Source organism: Pan troglodytes, chromosome 19 (genome assembly GCF_028858775.2).
Source record: "Pan troglodytes isolate AG18354 chromosome 19, NHGRI_mPanTro3-v2.0_pri, whole genome shotgun sequence".
NCBI lineage: Eukaryota > Metazoa > Chordata > Mammalia > Primates > Hominidae > Pan > Pan troglodytes.
Genome location: NC_072417.2, coordinates 24,700,468 through 24,716,976, shown reverse-complemented (window position 1 = coordinate 24,716,976; position 16,509 = coordinate 24,700,468). Strand labels below are relative to the sequence as shown.

Genomic DNA, 16,509 nt, shown 5'->3' with positions numbered 1-16,509 from the left:
GGAGGAGGGGAAGGGAATCCACGTCCCGAGCAGGGAGGCAGCTTTCCCTACACAGCACAGGACACGGTCCGCGCACAGAAGCCGCAGGAGACGCAGGCACAGGGGCTGGGGAGAATCCTTGCTGGGCCCTCGCCGCCTCCCTCTGCTGGGTGTCTGGTGCCAGCCTCCTGCCTGGCCGAGGAACTCCAGCCCCTGCTCCCGGAAGCCCCTCCAGGCCTTCGGCTTCCCTGACTGGGCATGGGCCCCTCGTCCCCTCGGGTACGGGGCCGGTCTCCCCGCCCGCGGGCGGCGAAGTAAAGGCCCAGCGCAGCCCGCGCTCCTGCCCTGGGGCCTCGTCTTTCTCCAGGAAAACGTGGACCGCTCTCCGCCGACAGGTCTCTTCCACAGACCCCTGTCGCCTTCGCCCCCAGTCTCTTCCGGTTCTGTCTTTTCGCTGGCTCGATACGAACAAGGAAGTCGCCCCCAGCGGAGCCCCGGCTCCCCCAGGCAGAGGCGGCCCCGGGGGCGGAGTCAACGGCGGAGGCCACGCCCTCCGTGAAAGGGCGGGGCATGCAAATTCGAAATGAAAGCCCGGGAACGCCGGAAGAAGCACGGGTGTAAGATTTCCCTTTTCAAAGGCGGAGAATAAGAAATCAGCCCGAGAGTGTAAGGGCGTCAATAGCGCTGTGGACGAGACAGAGGGAATGGGGCAAGGAGCGAGGCTGGGGCTCTCACCGCGACTTGAATGTGGATGAGAGTGGGACGGTGACGGCGGGCGCGAAGGCGACCGCATCGCTTCTCGGCCTTTTGGCTAAGATCAAGTGTAGTATCTGTTCTTATCAGTTTAATATCTGATACGTCCTCTATCCGAGGACAATATATTAAATGGATTTTTGGAGCAGGGAGATGGAATAGGAGCTTGCTCCGTCCACTCCACGCATCGACCTGGTATTGCAGTACCTCCAGGAACGGTGCACCCCCTCCGGGGATACAACGTGTTTCCTAAAAGCAGAGAGAGGTAAGAGACAGTAGCAGCTGCGGGGCGGCTTGCACGCCGAGTGCCTGTGACGCGCCGGCTTGACTTAACCGCTTCCCTGAAGTACCAGTGAGGGAGGTTCCTGATCTGCAGGCGGTGGGCGGTAGACGGTAGGCTTATGCGGCACGCTTCCGTTTCCACCGTGACTACTGCGCTTTGGGAAGGCCACGACCTCCTCCTTTGGGGAGGTCCTTAGGATCTCAGCTTGGCAGTCGAGTGGGTGGCGACCTTTTAAAGGAATGGGATCCACCCGGAATTGAACTTCTTTCTCCTCTCTCTCTCTCTCTCTCTCTCTCTCTTTCTCTCTCTCTCTCTCTCTCTCTCTCTCTTTCTCTCTCTCTCTGTCTCTTTCTCTCTCTCTTCACCCCCCCCCCGCCTCTCCTCCGTTCTCTCTTTTGGTTTCCCCCACCCCCTCCCAAGTTCTGGGGTACATGTGCAGGACGTGCAGGTTTGGAACATAGATACACGTGTGCCACGGTGCTTTGCTGCACCTATCCACCAGTCGTCTAGGTTTGAAGCCCCGCACGCGTTGGCCATTTGTCCTAATGCTCTCTCTCCCCTTGCCCCCCACGCCCCGTCAGGGCCCGGCGTGTGATGTTCCCCTCCCTGTGTCCCATGTGTTCTCACTGTTCAACTCCCACTTAGGAGCGAGAACATGCGGTGTTTGGTTTTCGCTTCCTGTGTCAGTTTGCTGAGAATGAGGCCTTCCAGCTTCATCCACGTTCCCGCAGAGGACATGAACTCATCCTTTTTTATGGCTGCGTAGTAATTCCATGGTGTATACGTGCCACACTTTCTTTATCCAGCCTATCATTCATGGGCATTCGAGTTGGTTCCAAGTCTTTGCTATTGTAAATAGTGCTGCAGTAAACATACGTGTCCACGTGTCTTCCTAGTAGGAACTTCTTCCTCTTCAGCCCGCTGGGTAGCTGGCACTTTAAGGCAGGTGCCAACGCACCGGCAGCAAGCTTCCTTTTTTGCCCGGGAAAAACTGAGGTGCAGGTAGTATAAGCCATTTATCACGGAACGCACAGGAGCAGAGCTCGAGTCCAAGCATCGTGGCTCCACCCGTCATGCTTGATGCATCTTTAGGCTCCGCTCTAGGTATGCGTATCCTTTACGGGATCAGCCACCGGCAGTTGCCTTGCGACCACGATGACAAACCTCTGCCGGCTCTTTTGGGTCTCATCCCTGTATCTATTATACGTTGCATCCCAACATAAAGATCGGAATGTTCCTTTCGCTGACCCAGTCTCTCACCCTTTCCAAACTCCAGAAACCTTGTCTGTCCTCGGAAGAACTCCCCCTGCTTCTTTCTCTAAAGGCTGTCTTCAGGCCGGGCACAGTGGGGGGATCGCTTGAGCCCAGAAGGCCGCAGTGAGGTGAGATCGCGCCATTGCACTGCAGCCCCGGCGGCAGAGCCGGAGCCCCGTCTCGAAAGAAACAAACAAAAACCAACCGACCAACCAACAAACAAACACAGACAAAGAAAGAAAGAGCCCAGGCAACCTAGTGAAAACCTGTTCGGGCTGGGGCGTATCTGTACCCCAGCTGTTCCAGAGGCTGAGGCCAGGAGGATGGGTGGACGCTGGGAGGTGGATGCTGCAGTGAGCGGTGATCGCACCACTGCACTCCAGCCTGGGTGACAGAGCCAGACCCCGTCCCAAATAAATAAACATGAAAATAGAGGAACCAGTTTGTAGAAAGCGGGAGAGGGTCCCATTGAACTTCAAGCCTTCGAGCAACAGCTGTGGCTGGACAGGTTGGACCAGCAGGCTGGAGCAGTCGCCATCTTGGCAGGGATCATTGACCCTGATCTATCGCCGGGAGGAGGAAGAGCTGATCTTACGCAGGGAGGGCAGGTGGACTATGCGTGGACTCTGGTGATCTGTTTGGGTGCCAGGTGTTACTCCCAGGGCCACCCGTAACTGTGAATGTGCAGGAACCCTGACTTGAGAAGGGCCTGGCCACGGGGGGCTTAGGCCCCTGGGGAATGAGAGTTTGGTTCCCGGTACCCAGGGAAACCACCAGCATCGGCAGAGGTGATAGCTGGGGAGGAGCGGGGATTTGGACGAGAGACACAGGATGAGTACCGGGGGCAGCCCCGTGATCAACAACTGCTGCAACAGGGGCCGTTTGTTCGACTCGCTAGTCTTCTGTGGCTCTATGCGGTACTCAAGAGCAGAAGACAGAAGATACAAAAACCACAAAAGGTAGCCGGGCGTGGTGCTGCCCGTCAATAATCCCAGCTACTCGGGAGGCTGAGACAGGAGAATCGCTTGAACCCGGGAGGCGGAAGTTTCAGCGAGCCGAGATCACGCCATTGCAGTCCAACCTGAGCGTCCGAGCGAGACTCTATCTCAGAAAATAAAGACAGAATGAAAGAGCCCGGCGCGGTGGCTTACGCCTGTAATCCCAGCGCTTTGGGAGGCCGAGGCGGGCGGATCGCCTGAGGTCAGGAGCTGGAGACCAGCCTGGCCGACATGGCGAAACCCCCTAAAAATACAAAAATGAGCCGGGCGTGGTGGCCTACGCCTGTAATCCCAGCTACCCAGGAGGCTGAGGCAGGAGAATCGCTGGAACCCGGGAGGTAGAGGCTGCAGTGAGCCGAGATCGCGCCACTGCACTCCAGCCTGGGCGACAGAGCAAGAGTTTGTCTGCCAAAAAAAAAAAAAAAAAAAAAAAAAAAAAAGCCAGGGTGAGCGGTGGCTCAAGCCTGTAATCGCAAGCAACACTTTGGGAGGCGGCAGCTGGGCGGATCACCGGAGGTCGGGAGTTGGAGACCAGCCTGACCAACATGGAGAAACCCCATGTGTACTAAAAATACAAACTTAGCCGGGCGTGGTGGCACATGCCTGTAGTCCCAGCTGCTCGGGAGGCTGAGGCAGGGGAATCGCTTGAACCCGGGAGGCGGAGGTTGCAGAGAGCCTAGATCGCGCCATTGGACTCCAGGCTGGGTAACAAGAGCGGAACCTCCGTCTGAAAAAAAAAAAAAAAAATTGGGAGAATTTTGCTCCCACTGCCGTCAAAATCCCATGTGTATTTCACACTTACAGCACAGCTCCATTAGAACTGACCACATTTCCAGGGCTCCCTAGATACCTGTGGCTAGCGGCTGCCATACTACACCGTGCTGGGCTGTAGAATGGGGATGACAAGACAGGGCGGCGGAGATTGGGTTGGCGTGAAGCGAGGGAAACACTCGGCCGCAGGACAAAACTAAAACAGCAAGGGGGCACCGAAAGACTCAGTAGTCCACATGAATATCTTGATTATGTTGTGGCCGAGATAATGTAGGGTCCACCCCTACCGGGTCTGTGGGTTTTCTCTTCGTGTGTGTGCGCGCGGAGACGAGAGATCGAAGAGATAAAGACAGAAGACAAAGAGATAGGAAGAAAGACAGCTGGGCCCGGGGGACCACTGCCACCAAAGCGCGGAGACAGACAGGTAGTGGCCCCGAATGCCTGGAGGCGCTGCTATTTATTGTAGTCAAGGCAAGGGGGCAGGGTAAGGAGTGCCAGTCATCTCCAGTGATCGATAGGTCACGCGAGTCACGTGTCCACTGGACAGGGGGCCTTTCCCTTTGTGGTAGCCGAGGTGGAGAGGGAGGACAGCAAACGTCAGCGTTTCTTCTATGCACTTATCAGAAAGATCGAAGACTGTGGTACTCCTACTAATTGTGCTACTGCTGTCTTCTAAGAACTTAAAAGGAGGAGCCAGGTGTACAGGCGGAACATGAAAGTGAAGAAGGAGCGTGCCCACTGAAGCACAGCATCACAGGGAGACGTTGGAGCCTCCGGCTGACTGCGGGCCGGCCTGGCTAATGTCAGACCTCCCACAAGAGGTGGTGGAGCGGAGCGTTCTCTGTCTCCCCTGGAGAGAGGGAGATTCCCTTTCCCGGCCTGCTAAGTAACGGGTGCCTTCCCAGGCACTGGGGCCACCGCTAGACCAAGGCCTGCTAAGTAACCAGGGCCTTCCCAGGCACTGGCATTACCGCTAGGCCAAGGAGCCCTCCAGCGGCCCTTCTCTGGGCGTGAATGAGGGCTCACACTCTTGTCTCCTGGTCACCTCTCACTGTGGCCCTTCAGCTCCTAACTCTGTGTGGCCTGGTTTCCCCCAGGGTAATCATAATGGAACAGAGATCATTATGGTAATAGAACAAAGAGTAATGCTACAAACTAATGATTAATAATAGTCAGATATAATCCTATCCGTTTCCTATCTCTAGTAAAACTTTTCTTATTCTAATAATTTTCTTTACTATACTGGAACAGCTTGTGCCTTCAGGCTCTTGCCTGGGCACCTGGGTGGCTTGCGGCCCACAAGATAAGATATATTGCGTTGAACTATAGTTTATGTTGATTGCTGAATGATTTAGGGCGGGGGGGTGGGCACCCTCTGAAATTCTGCCCTGGAGGAGAGGCCTCACCCTAACCCTGGCCGTGGCTAATAATAAGGCCCACCTCTTAGGGCCGTGGAGTGAAATAAGTTTTCCAGGTAATGCGCAGTAGAGCCCTCAGCCCTCCGCTGAAGTTGCGTTAGGAAGGAGGAAGGGAGAGGTAAATGCTGAGCCCGCAGGCGGCAGTCTGTGCCTCGGAGAGAAACTTTATCCCAACCTTGCTGGGGGCCTTGACGCCCACCTTGCCCCAAGAGCACCCCGGCAGTCACCCCTGCCCTCTGGGGTCCTGCCACCCCGAGCCCGACCTTCCCCCTTTTCCCCCGCGCCGGGCCAATAGCCTCCTAACTGCGTCGTGCTCATCACGGTCTGCCGTGCTCATCACCTTTGCGTCGTTTCTTCGCTCCACAAACGTTTGCTGAGCGCCTTCCACACGCCAGGCGCCAGACTCGCGCGGGGAAACAGGGATAAGCACTGAGGAGGGGTCCCAGCCCTCAGCGATGGGATTTCAGAGCGGGAGATAAAGGGTTGCCCAGAAGGGTGGTGAGTGGAATAGCTGATATAAACAACGGGGGCGCGATGAAATACACAGGAGGGCTGCTAGTCACATACGGGGCGGGTGCCGAGGGCCCTTGACTAAGGGAGGCTTCCTGGACGCGTGACACCCAAGCGGAGTCCTGACGACCTGCGTCAGAAGTAGCCAGGCGAGGAGGAGGGGAAGGGAATCCACGTCCCGAGCAGGGAGGCAGCTTTCCCTACACAGCACAGGACACGGTCCGCGCACAGAAGCCGCAGGAGACGCAGGCACAGGGGCTGGGGAGAATCCTTGCTGGGCCCTCGCCGCCTCCCTCTGCTGGGTGTCTGGTGCCAGCCTCCTGCCTGGCCGAGGAACTCCAGCCCCTGCTCCCGGAAGCCCCTCCAGGCCTTCGGCTTCCCTGACTGGGCATGGGCCCCTCGTCCCCTCGGGTACGGGGCCGGTCTCCCCGCCCGCGGGCGGCGAAGTAAAGGCCCAGCGCAGCCCGCGCTCCTGCCCTGGGGCCTCGTCTTTCTCCAGGAAAACGTGGACCGCTCTCCGCCGACAGGTCTCTTCCACAGACCCCTGTCGCCTTCGCCCCCAGTCTCTTCCGGTTCTGTCTTTTCGCTGGCTCGATACGAACAAGGAAGTCGCCCCCAGCGGAGCCCCGGCTCCCCCAGGCAGAGGCGGCCCCGGGGGCGGAGTCAACGGCGGAGGCCACGCCCTCCGTGAAAGGGCGGGGCATGCAAATTCGAAATGAAAGCCCGGGAACGCCGGAAGAAGCACGGGTGTAAGATTTCCCTTTTCAAAGGCGGAGAATAAGAAATCAGCCCGAGAGTGTAAGGGCGTCAATAGCGCTGTGGACGAGACAGAGGGAATGGGGCAAGGAGCGAGGCTGGGGCTCTCACCGCGACTTGAATGTGGATGAGAGTGGGACGGTGACGGCGGGCGCGAAGGCGACCGCATCGCTTCTCGGCCTTTTGGCTAAGATCAAGTGTAGTATCTGTTCTTATCAGTTTAATATCTGATACGTCCTCTATCCGAGGACAATATATTAAATGGATTTTTGGAGCAGGGAGATGGAATAGGAGCTTGCTCCGTCCACTCCACGCATCGACCTGGTATTGCAGTACCTCCAGGAACGGTGCACCCCCTCCGGGGATACAACGTGTTTCCTAAAAGCAGAGAGAGGTAAGAGACAGTAGCAGCTGCGGGGCGGCTTGCACGCCGAGTGCCTGTGACGCGCCGGCTTGACTTAACCGCTTCCCTGAAGTACCAGTGAGGGAGGTTCCTGATCTGCAGGCGGTGGGCGGTAGACGGTAGGCTTATGCGGCACGCTTCCGTTTCCACCGTGACTACTGCGCTTTGGGAAGGCCACGACCTCCTCCTTTGGGGAGGTCCTTAGGATCTCAGCTTGGCAGTCGAGTGGGTGGCGACCTTTTAAAGGAATGGGATCCACCCGGAATTGAACTTCTTTCTCTCTCTCTCTCTCTCTCTCTCTCTCTCTCTCTTTCTCTCTCTCTCTCTCTCTTTCTCTCTCTCTCTCTGTCTCTTTCTCTCTCTCTTCACCCCCCCCCCGCCTCTCCTCCGTTCTCTCTTTTGGTTTCCCCCACCCCCTCCCAAGTTCTGGGGTACATGTGCAGGACGTGCAGGTTTGGAACATAGATACACGTGTGCCACGGTGCTTTGCTGCACCTATCCACCAGTCGTCTAGGTTTGAAGCCCCGCACGCGTTGGCCATTTGTCCTAATGCTCTCTCTCCCCTTGCCCCCCACGCCCCGTCAGGGCCCGGCGTGTGATGTTCCCCTCCCTGTGTCCCATGTGTTCTCACTGTTCAACTCCCACTTAGGAGCGAGAACATGCGGTGTTTGGTTTTCGCTTCCTGTGTCAGTTTGCTGAGAATGAGGCCTTCCAGCTTCATCCACGTTCCCGCAGAGGACATGAACTCATCCTTTTTTATGGCTGCGTAGTAATTCCATGGTGTATACGTGCCACACTTTCTTTATCCAGCCTATCATTCATGGGCATTCGAGTTGGTTCCAAGTCTTTGCTATTGTAAATAGTGCTGCAGTAAACATACGTGTCCACGTGTCTTCCTAGTAGGAACTTCTTCCTCTTCAGCCCGCTGGGTAGCTGGCACTTTAAGGCAGGTGCCAACGCACCGGCAGCAAGCTTCCTTTTTTGCCCGGGAAAAACTGAGGTGCAGGTAGTATAAGCCATTTATCACGGAACGCACAGGAGCAGAGCTCGAGTCCAAGCATCGTGGCTCCACCCGTCATGCTTGATGCATCTTTAGGCTCCGCTCTAGGTATGCGTATCCTTTACGGGATCAGCCACCGGCAGTTGCCTTGCGACCACGATGACAAACCTCTGCCGGCTCTTTTGGGTCTCATCCCTGTATCTATTATACGTTGCATCCCAACATAAAGATCGGAATGTTCCTTTCGCTGACCCAGTCTCTCACCCTTTCCAAACTCCAGAAACCTTGTCTGTCCTCGGAAGAACTCCCCCTGCTTCTTTCTCTAAAGGCTGTCTTCAGGCCGGGCACAGTGGGGGGATCGCTTGAGCCCAGAAGGCCGCAGTGAGGTGAGATCGCGCCATTGCACTGCAGCCCCGGCGGCAGAGCCGGAGCCCCGTCTCGAAAGAAACAAACAAAAACCAACCGACCAACCAACAAACAAACACAGACAAAGAAAGAAAGAGCCCAGGCAACCTAGTGAAAACCTGTTCGGGCTGGGGCGTATCTGTACCCCAGCTGTTCCAGAGGCTGAGGCCAGGAGGATGGGTGGACGCTGGGAGGTGGATGCTGCAGTGAGCGGTGATCGCACCACTGCACTCCAGCCTGGGTGACAGAGCCAGACCCCGTCCCAAATAAATAAACATGAAAATAGAGGAACCAGTTTGTAGAAAGCGGGAGAGGGTCCCATTGAACTTCAAGCCTTCGAGCAACAGCTGTGGCTGGACAGGTTGGACCAGCAGGCTGGAGCAGTCGCCATCTTGGCAGGGATCATTGACCCTGATCTATCGCCGGGAGGAGGAAGAGCTGATCTTACGCAGGGAGGGCAGGTGGACTATGCGTGGACTCTGGTGATCTGTTTGGGTGCCAGGTGTTACTCCCAGGGCCACCCGTAACTGTGAATGTGCAGGAACCCTGACTTGAGAAGGGCCTGGCCACGGGGGGCTTAGGCCCCTGGGGAATGAGAGTTTGGTTCCCGGTACCCAGGGAAACCACCAGCATCGGCAGAGGTGATAGCTGGGGAGGAGCGGGGATTTGGACGAGAGACACAGGATGAGTACCGGGGGCAGCCCCGTGATCAACAACTGCTGCAACAGGGGCCGTTTGTTCGACTCGCTAGTCTTCTGTGGCTCTATGCGGTACTCAAGAGCAGAAGACAGAAGATACAAAAACCACAAAAGGTAGCCGGGCGTGGTGCTGCCCGTCAATAATCCCAGCTACTCGGGAGGCTGAGACAGGAGAATCGCTTGAACCCGGGAGGCGGAAGTTTCAGCGAGCCGAGATCACGCCATTGCAGTCCAACCTGAGCGTCCGAGCGAGACTCTATCTCAGAAAATAAAGACAGAATGAAAGAGCCCGGCGCGGTGGCTTACGCCTGTAATCCCAGCGCTTTGGGAGGCCGAGGCGGGCGGATCGCCTGAGGTCAGGAGCTGGAGACCAGCCTGGCCGACATGGCGAAACCCCCTAAAAATACAAAAATGAGCCGGGCGTGGTGGCCTACGCCTGTAATCCCAGCTACCCAGGAGGCTGAGGCAGGAGAATCGCTGGAACCCGGGAGGTAGAGGCTGCAGTGAGCCGAGATCGCGCCACTGCACTCCAGCCTGGGCGACAGAGCAAGAGTTTGTCTGCCAAAAAAAAAAAAAAAAAAAAAAAAAAAAAAAAGCCAGGGTGAGCGGTGGCTCAAGCCTGTAATCGCAAGCAACACTTTGGGAGGCGGCAGCTGGGCGGATCACCGGAGGTCGGGAGTTGGAGACCAGCCTGACCAACATGGAGAAACCCCATGTGTACTAAAAATACAAACTTAGCCGGGCGTGGTGGCACATGCCTGTAGTCCCAGCTGCTCGGGAGGCTGAGGCAGGGGAATCGCTTGAACCCGGGAGGCGGAGGTTGCAGAGAGCCTAGATCGCGCCATTGGACTCCAGGCTGGGTAACAAGAGCGGAACCTCCGTCTGAAAAAAAAAAAAAAAAATTGGGAGAATTTTGCTCCCACTGCCGTCAAAATCCCATGTGTATTTCACACTTACAGCACAGCTCCATTAGAACTGACCACATTTCCAGGGCTCCCTAGATACCTGTGGCTAGCGGCTGCCATACTACACCGTGCTGGGCTGTAGAATGGGGATGACAAGACAGGGCGGCGGAGATTGGGTTGGCGTGAAGCGAGGGAAACACTCGGCCGCAGGACAAAACTAAAACAGCAAGGGGGCACCGAAAGACTCAGTAGTCCACATGAATATCTTGATTATGTTGTAGCCGAGATAATGTAGGGTCCACCCCTACCGGGTCTGTGGGTTTTCTCTTCGTGTGTGTGCGCGCGGAGACGAGAGATCGAAGAGATAAAGACAGAAGACAAAGAGATAGGAAGAAAGACAGCTGGGCCCGGGGGACCACTGCCACCAAAGCGCGGAGACAGACAGGTAGTGGCCCCGAATGCCTGGAGGCGCTGCTATTTATTGTAGTCAAGGCAAGGGGGCAGGGTAAGGAGTGCCAGTCATCTCCAGTGATCGATAGGTCACGCGAGTCACGTGTCCACTGGACAGGGGGCCTTTCCCTTTGTGGTAGCCGAGGTGGAGAGGGAGGACAGCAAACGTCAGCGTTTCTTCTATGCACTTATCAGAAAGATCGAAGACTGTGGTACTCCTACTAATTGTGCTACTGCTGTCTTCTAAGAACTTAAAAGGAGGAGCCAGGTGTACAGGCGGAACATGAAAGTGAAGAAGGAGCGTGCCCACTGAAGCACAGCATCACAGGGAGACGTTGGAGCCTCCGGCTGACTGCGGGCCGGCCTGGCTAATGTCAGACCTCCCACAAGAGGTGGTGGAGCGGAGCGTTCTCTGTCTCCCCTGGAGAGAGGGAGATTCCCTTTCCCGGCCTGCTAAGTAACGGGTGCCTTCCCAGGCACTGGGGCCACCGCTAGACCAAGGCCTGCTAAGTAACCAGGGCCTTCCCAGGCACTGGCATTACCGCTAGGCCAAGGAGCCCTCCAGCGGCCCTTCTCTGGGCGTGAATGAGGGCTCACACTCTTGTCTCCTGGTCACCTCTCACTGTGGCCCTTCAGCTCCTAACTCTGTGTGGCCTGGTTTCCCCCAGGGTAATCATAATGGAACAGAGATCATTATGGTAATAGAACAAAGAGTAATGCTACAAACTAATGATTAATAATAGTCAGATATAATCCTATCCGTTTCCTATCTCTAGTAAAACTTTTCTTATTCTAATAATTTTCTTTACTATACTGGAACAGCTTGTGCCTTCAGGCTCTTGCCTGGGCACCTGGGTGGCTTGCGGCCCACAAGATAAGATATATTGCGTTGAACTATAGTTTATGTTGATTGCTGAATGATTTAGGGCGGGGGGGTGGGCACCCTCTGAAATTCTGCCCTGGAGGAGAGGCCTCACCCTAACCCTGGCCGTGGCTAATAATAAGGCCCACCTCTTAGGGCCGTGGAGTGAAATAAGTTTTCCAGGTAATGCGCAGTAGAGCCCTCAGCCCTCCGCTGAAGTTGCGTTAGGAAGGAGGAAGGGAGAGGTAAATGCTGAGCCCGCAGGCGGCAGTCTGTGCCTCGGAGAGAAACTTTATCCCAACCTTGCTGGGGGCCTTGACGCCCACCTTGCCCCAAGAGCACCCCGGCAGTCACCCCTGCCCTCTGGGGTCCTGCCACCCCGAGCCCGACCTTCCCCCTTTTCCCCCGCGCCGGGCCAATAGCCTCCTAACTGCGTCGTGCTCATCACGGTCTGCCGTGCTCATCACCTTTGCGTCGTTTCTTCGCTCCACAAACGTTTGCTGAGCGCCTTCCACACGCCAGGCGCCAGACTCGCGCGGGGAAACAGGGATAAGCACTGAGGAGGGGTCCCAGCCCTCAGCGATGGGATTTCAGAGCGGGAGATAAAGGGTTGCCCAGAAGGGTGGTGAGTGGAATAGCTGATATAAACAACGGGGGCGCGATGAAATACACAGGAGGGCTGCTAGTCACATACGGGGCGGGTGCCGAGGGCCCTTGACTAAGGGAGGCTTCCTGGACGCGTGACACCCAAGCGGAGTCCTGACGACCTGCGTCAGAAGTAGCCAGGCGAGGAGGAGGGGAAGGGAATCCACGTCCCGAGCAGGGAGGCAGCTTTCCCTACACAGCACAGGACACGGTCCGCGCACAGAAGCCGCAGGAGACGCAGGCACAGGGGCTGGGGAGAATCCTTGCTGGGCCCTCGCCGCCTCCCTCTGCTGGGTGTCTGGTGCCAGCCTCCTGCCTGGCCGAGGAACTCCAGCCCCTGCTCCCGGAAGCCCCTCCAGGCCTTCGGCTTCCCTGACTGGGCATGGGCCCCTCGTCCCCTCGGGTACGGGGCCGGTCTCCCCGCCCGCGGGCGGCGAAGTAAAGGCCCAGCGCAGCCCGCGCTCCTGCCCTGGGGCCTCGTCTTTCTCCAGGAAAACGTGGACCGCTCTCCGCCGACAGGTCTCTTCCACAGACCCCTGTCGCCTTCGCCCCCAGTCTCTTCCGGTTCTGTCTTTTCGCTGGCTCGATACGAACAAGGAAGTCGCCCCCAGCGGAGCCCCGGCTCCCCCAGGCAGAGGCGGCCCCGGGGGCGGAGTCAACGGCGGAGGCCACGCCCTCCGTGAAAGGGCGGGGCATGCAAATTCGAAATGAAAGCCCGGGAACGCCGGAAGAAGCACGGGTGTAAGATTTCCCTTTTCAAAGGCGGAGAATAAGAAATCAGCCCGAGAGTGTAAGGGCGTCAATAGCGCTGTGGACGAGACAGAGGGAATGGGGCAAGGAGCGAGGCTGGGGCTCTCACCGCGACTTGAATGTGGATGAGAGTGGGACGGTGACGGCGGGCGCGAAGGCGACCGCATCGCTTCTCGGCCTTTTGGCTAAGATCAAGTGTAGTATCTGTTCTTATCAGTTTAATATCTGATACGTCCTCTATCCGAGGACAATATATTAAATGGATTTTTGGAGCAGGGAGATGGAATAGGAGCTTGCTCCGTCCACTCCACGCATCGACCTGGTATTGCAGTACCTCCAGGAACGGTGCACCCCCTCCGGGGATACAACGTGTTTCCTAAAAGCAGAGAGAGGTAAGAGACAGTAGCAGCTGCGGGGCGGCTTGCACGCCGAGTGCCTGTGACGCGCCGGCTTGACTTAACCGCTTCCCTGAAGTACCAGTGAGGGAGGTTCCTGATCTGCAGGCGGTGGGCGGTAGACGGTAGGCTTATGCGGCACGCTTCCGTTTCCACCGTGACTACTGCGCTTTGGGAAGGCCACGACCTCCTCCTTTGGGGAGGTCCTTAGGATCTCAGCTTGGCAGTCGAGTGGGTGGCGACCTTTTAAAGGAATGGGATCCACCCGGAATTGAACTTCTTTCTCCTCTCTCTCTCTCTCTCTCTCTCTCTCTCTCTTTCTCTCTCTCTCTCTCTCTTTCTCTCTCTCTCTCTGTCTCTTTCTCTCTCTCTTCACCCCCCCCCCCCGCCTCTCCTCCGTTCTCTCTTTTGGTTTCCCCCACCCCCTCCCAAGTTCTGGGGTACATGTGCAGGACGTGCAGGTTTGGAACATAGATACACGTGTGCCACGGTGCTTTGCTGCACCTATCCACCAGTCGTCTAGGTTTGAAGCCCCGCACGCGTTGGCCATTTGTCCTAATGCTCTCTCTCCCCTTGCCCCCCACGCCCCGTCAGGGCCCGGCGTGTGATGTTCCCCTCCCTGTGTCCCATGTGTTCTCACTGTTCAACTCCCACTTAGGAGCGAGAACATGCGGTGTTTGGTTTTCGCTTCCTGTGTCAGTTTGCTGAGAATGAGGCCTTCCAGCTTCATCCACGTTCCCGCAGAGGACATGAACTCATCCTTTTTTATGGCTGCGTAGTAATTCCATGGTGTATACGTGCCACACTTTCTTTATCCAGCCTATCATTCATGGGCATTCGAGTTGGTTCCAAGTCTTTGCTATTGTAAATAGTGCTGCAGTAAACATACGTGTCCACGTGTCTTCCTAGTAGGAACTTCTTCCTCTTCAGCCCGCTGGGTAGCTGGCACTTTAAGGCAGGTGCCAACGCACCGGCAGCAAGCTTCCTTTTTTGCCCGGGAAAAACTGAGGTGCAGGTAGTATAAGCCATTTATCACGGAACGCACAGGAGCAGAGCTCGAGTCCAAGCATCGTGGCTCCACCCGTCATGCTTGATGCATCTTTAGGCTCCGCTCTAGGTATGCGTATCCTTTACGGGATCAGCCACCGGCAGTTGCCTTGCGACCACGATGACAAACCTCTGCCGGCTCTTTTGGGTCTCATCCCTGTATCTATTATACGTTGCATCCCAACATAAAGATCGGAATGTTCCTTTCGCTGACCCAGTCTCTCACCCTTTCCAAACTCCAGAAACCTTGTCTGTCCTCGGAAGAACTCCCCCTGCTTCTTTCTCTAAAGGCTGTCTTCAGGCCGGGCACAGTGGGGGGATCGCTTGAGCCCAGAAGGCCGCAGTGAGGTGAGATCGCGCCATTGCACTGCAGCCCCGGCGGCAGAGCCGGAGCCCCGTCTCGAAAGAAACAAACAAAAACCAACCGACCAACCAACAAACAAACACAGACAAAGAAAGAAAGAGCCCAGGCAACCTAGTGAAAACCTGTTCGGGCTGGGGCGTATCTGTACCCCAGCTGTTCCAGAGGCTGAGGCCAGGAGGATGGGTGGACGCTGGGAGGTGGATGCTGCAGTGAGCGGTGATCGCACCACTGCACTCCAGCCTGGGTGACAGAGCCAGACCCCGTCCCAAATAAATAAACATGAAAATAGAGGAACCAGTTTGTAGAAAGCGGGAGAGGGTCCCATTGAACTTCAAGCCTTCGAGCAACAGCTGTGGCTGGACAGGTTGGACCAGCAGGCTGGAGCAGTCGCCATCTTGGCAGGGATCATTGACCCTGATCTATCGCCGGGAGGAGGAAGAGCTGATCTTACGCAGGGAGGGCAGGTGGACTATGCGTGGACTCTGGTGATCTGTTTGGGTGCCAGGTGTTACTCCCAGGGCCACCCGTAACTGTGAATGTGCAGGAACCCTGACTTGAGAAGGGCCTGGCCACGGGGGGCTTAGGCCCCTGGGGAATGAGAGTTTGGTTCCCGGTACCCAGGGAAACCACCAGCATCGGCAGAGGTGATAGCTGGGGAGGAGCGGGGATTTGGACGAGAGACACAGGATGAGTACCGGGGGCAGCCCCGTGATCAACAACTGCTGCAACAGGGGCCGTTTGTTCGACTCGCTAGTCTTCTGTGGCTCTATGCGGTACTCAAGAGCAGAAGACAGAAGATACAAAAACCACAAAAGGTAGCCGGGCGTGGTGCTGCCCGTCAATAATCCCAGCTACTCGGGAGGCTGAGACAGGAGAATCGCTTGAACCCGGGAGGCGGAAGTTTCAGCGAGCCGAGATCACGCCATTGCAGTCCAACCTGAGCGTCCGAGCGAGACTCTATCTCAGAAAATAAAGACAGAATGAAAGAGCCCGGCGCGGTGGCTTACGCCTGTAATCCCAGCGCTTTGGGAGGCCGAGGCGGGCGGATCGCCTGAGGTCAGGAGCTGGAGACCAGCCTGGCCGACATGGCGAAACCCCCTAAAAATACAAAAATGAGCCGGGCGTGGTGGCCTACGCCTGTAATCCCAGCTACCCAGGAGGCTGAGGCAGGAGAATCGCTGGAACCCGGGAGGTAGAGGCTGCAGTGAGCCGAGATCGCGCCACTGCACTCCAGCCTGGGCGACAGAGCAAGAGTTTGTCTGCCAAAAAAAAAAAAAAAAAAAAAAAAAAAAAAGCCAGGGTGAGCGGTGGCTCAAGCCTGTAATCGCAAGCAACACTTTGGGAGGCGGCAGCTGGGCGGATCACCGGAGGTCGGGAGTTGGAGACCAGCCTGACCAACATGGAGAAACCCCATGTGTACTAAAAATACAAACTTAGCCGGGCGTGGTGGCACATGCCTGTAGTCCCAGCTGCTCGGGAGGCTGAGGCAGGGGAATCGCTTGAACCCGGGAGGCGGAGGTTGCAGAGAGCCTAGATCGCGCCATTGGACTCCAGGCTGGGTAACAAGAGCGGAACCTCCGTCTGAAAAAAAAAAAAAAAAATTGGGAGAATTTTGCTCCCACTGCCGTCAAAATCCCATGTGTATTTCACACTTACAGCACAGCTCCATTAGAACTGACCACATTTCCAGGGCTCCCTAGATACCTGTGGCTAGCGGCTGCCATACTACACCGTGCTGGGCTGTAGAATGGGGATGACAAGACAGGGCGGCGGAGATTGGGTTGGCGTGAAGCGAGGGAAACACTCGGCCGCAGGACAAAACTAAAACAGCAAGGGGGCACCGAAAGACTCAGTAGTCCACAT

The 16,509-nt window shown here is 56.6% G+C and overlaps 3 non-coding genes across 3 annotated transcripts; all 3 read left to right on the top strand.

Moving 5' to 3' along the window:
- The first annotated feature begins 770 nt into the window (after positions 1-770).
- On the top strand, positions 771-961 carry LOC134808998 (U2 spliceosomal RNA). Its single transcript, XR_010153423.1, has one exon. It is a non-coding gene; the product is annotated as a U2 spliceosomal RNA (small nuclear RNA).
- A 5,928-nt stretch (positions 962-6,889) lies between these two features.
- On the top strand, positions 6,890-7,080 carry LOC134808997 (U2 spliceosomal RNA). Its single transcript, XR_010153422.1, has one exon. It is a non-coding gene; the product is annotated as a U2 spliceosomal RNA (small nuclear RNA).
- A 5,925-nt stretch (positions 7,081-13,005) lies between these two features.
- On the top strand, positions 13,006-13,196 carry LOC129137799 (U2 spliceosomal RNA). The gene has a single exon (XR_008540590.1). It is a non-coding gene; the product is annotated as a U2 spliceosomal RNA (small nuclear RNA).
- Positions 13,197-16,509: the final 3,313 nt, after the last annotated feature.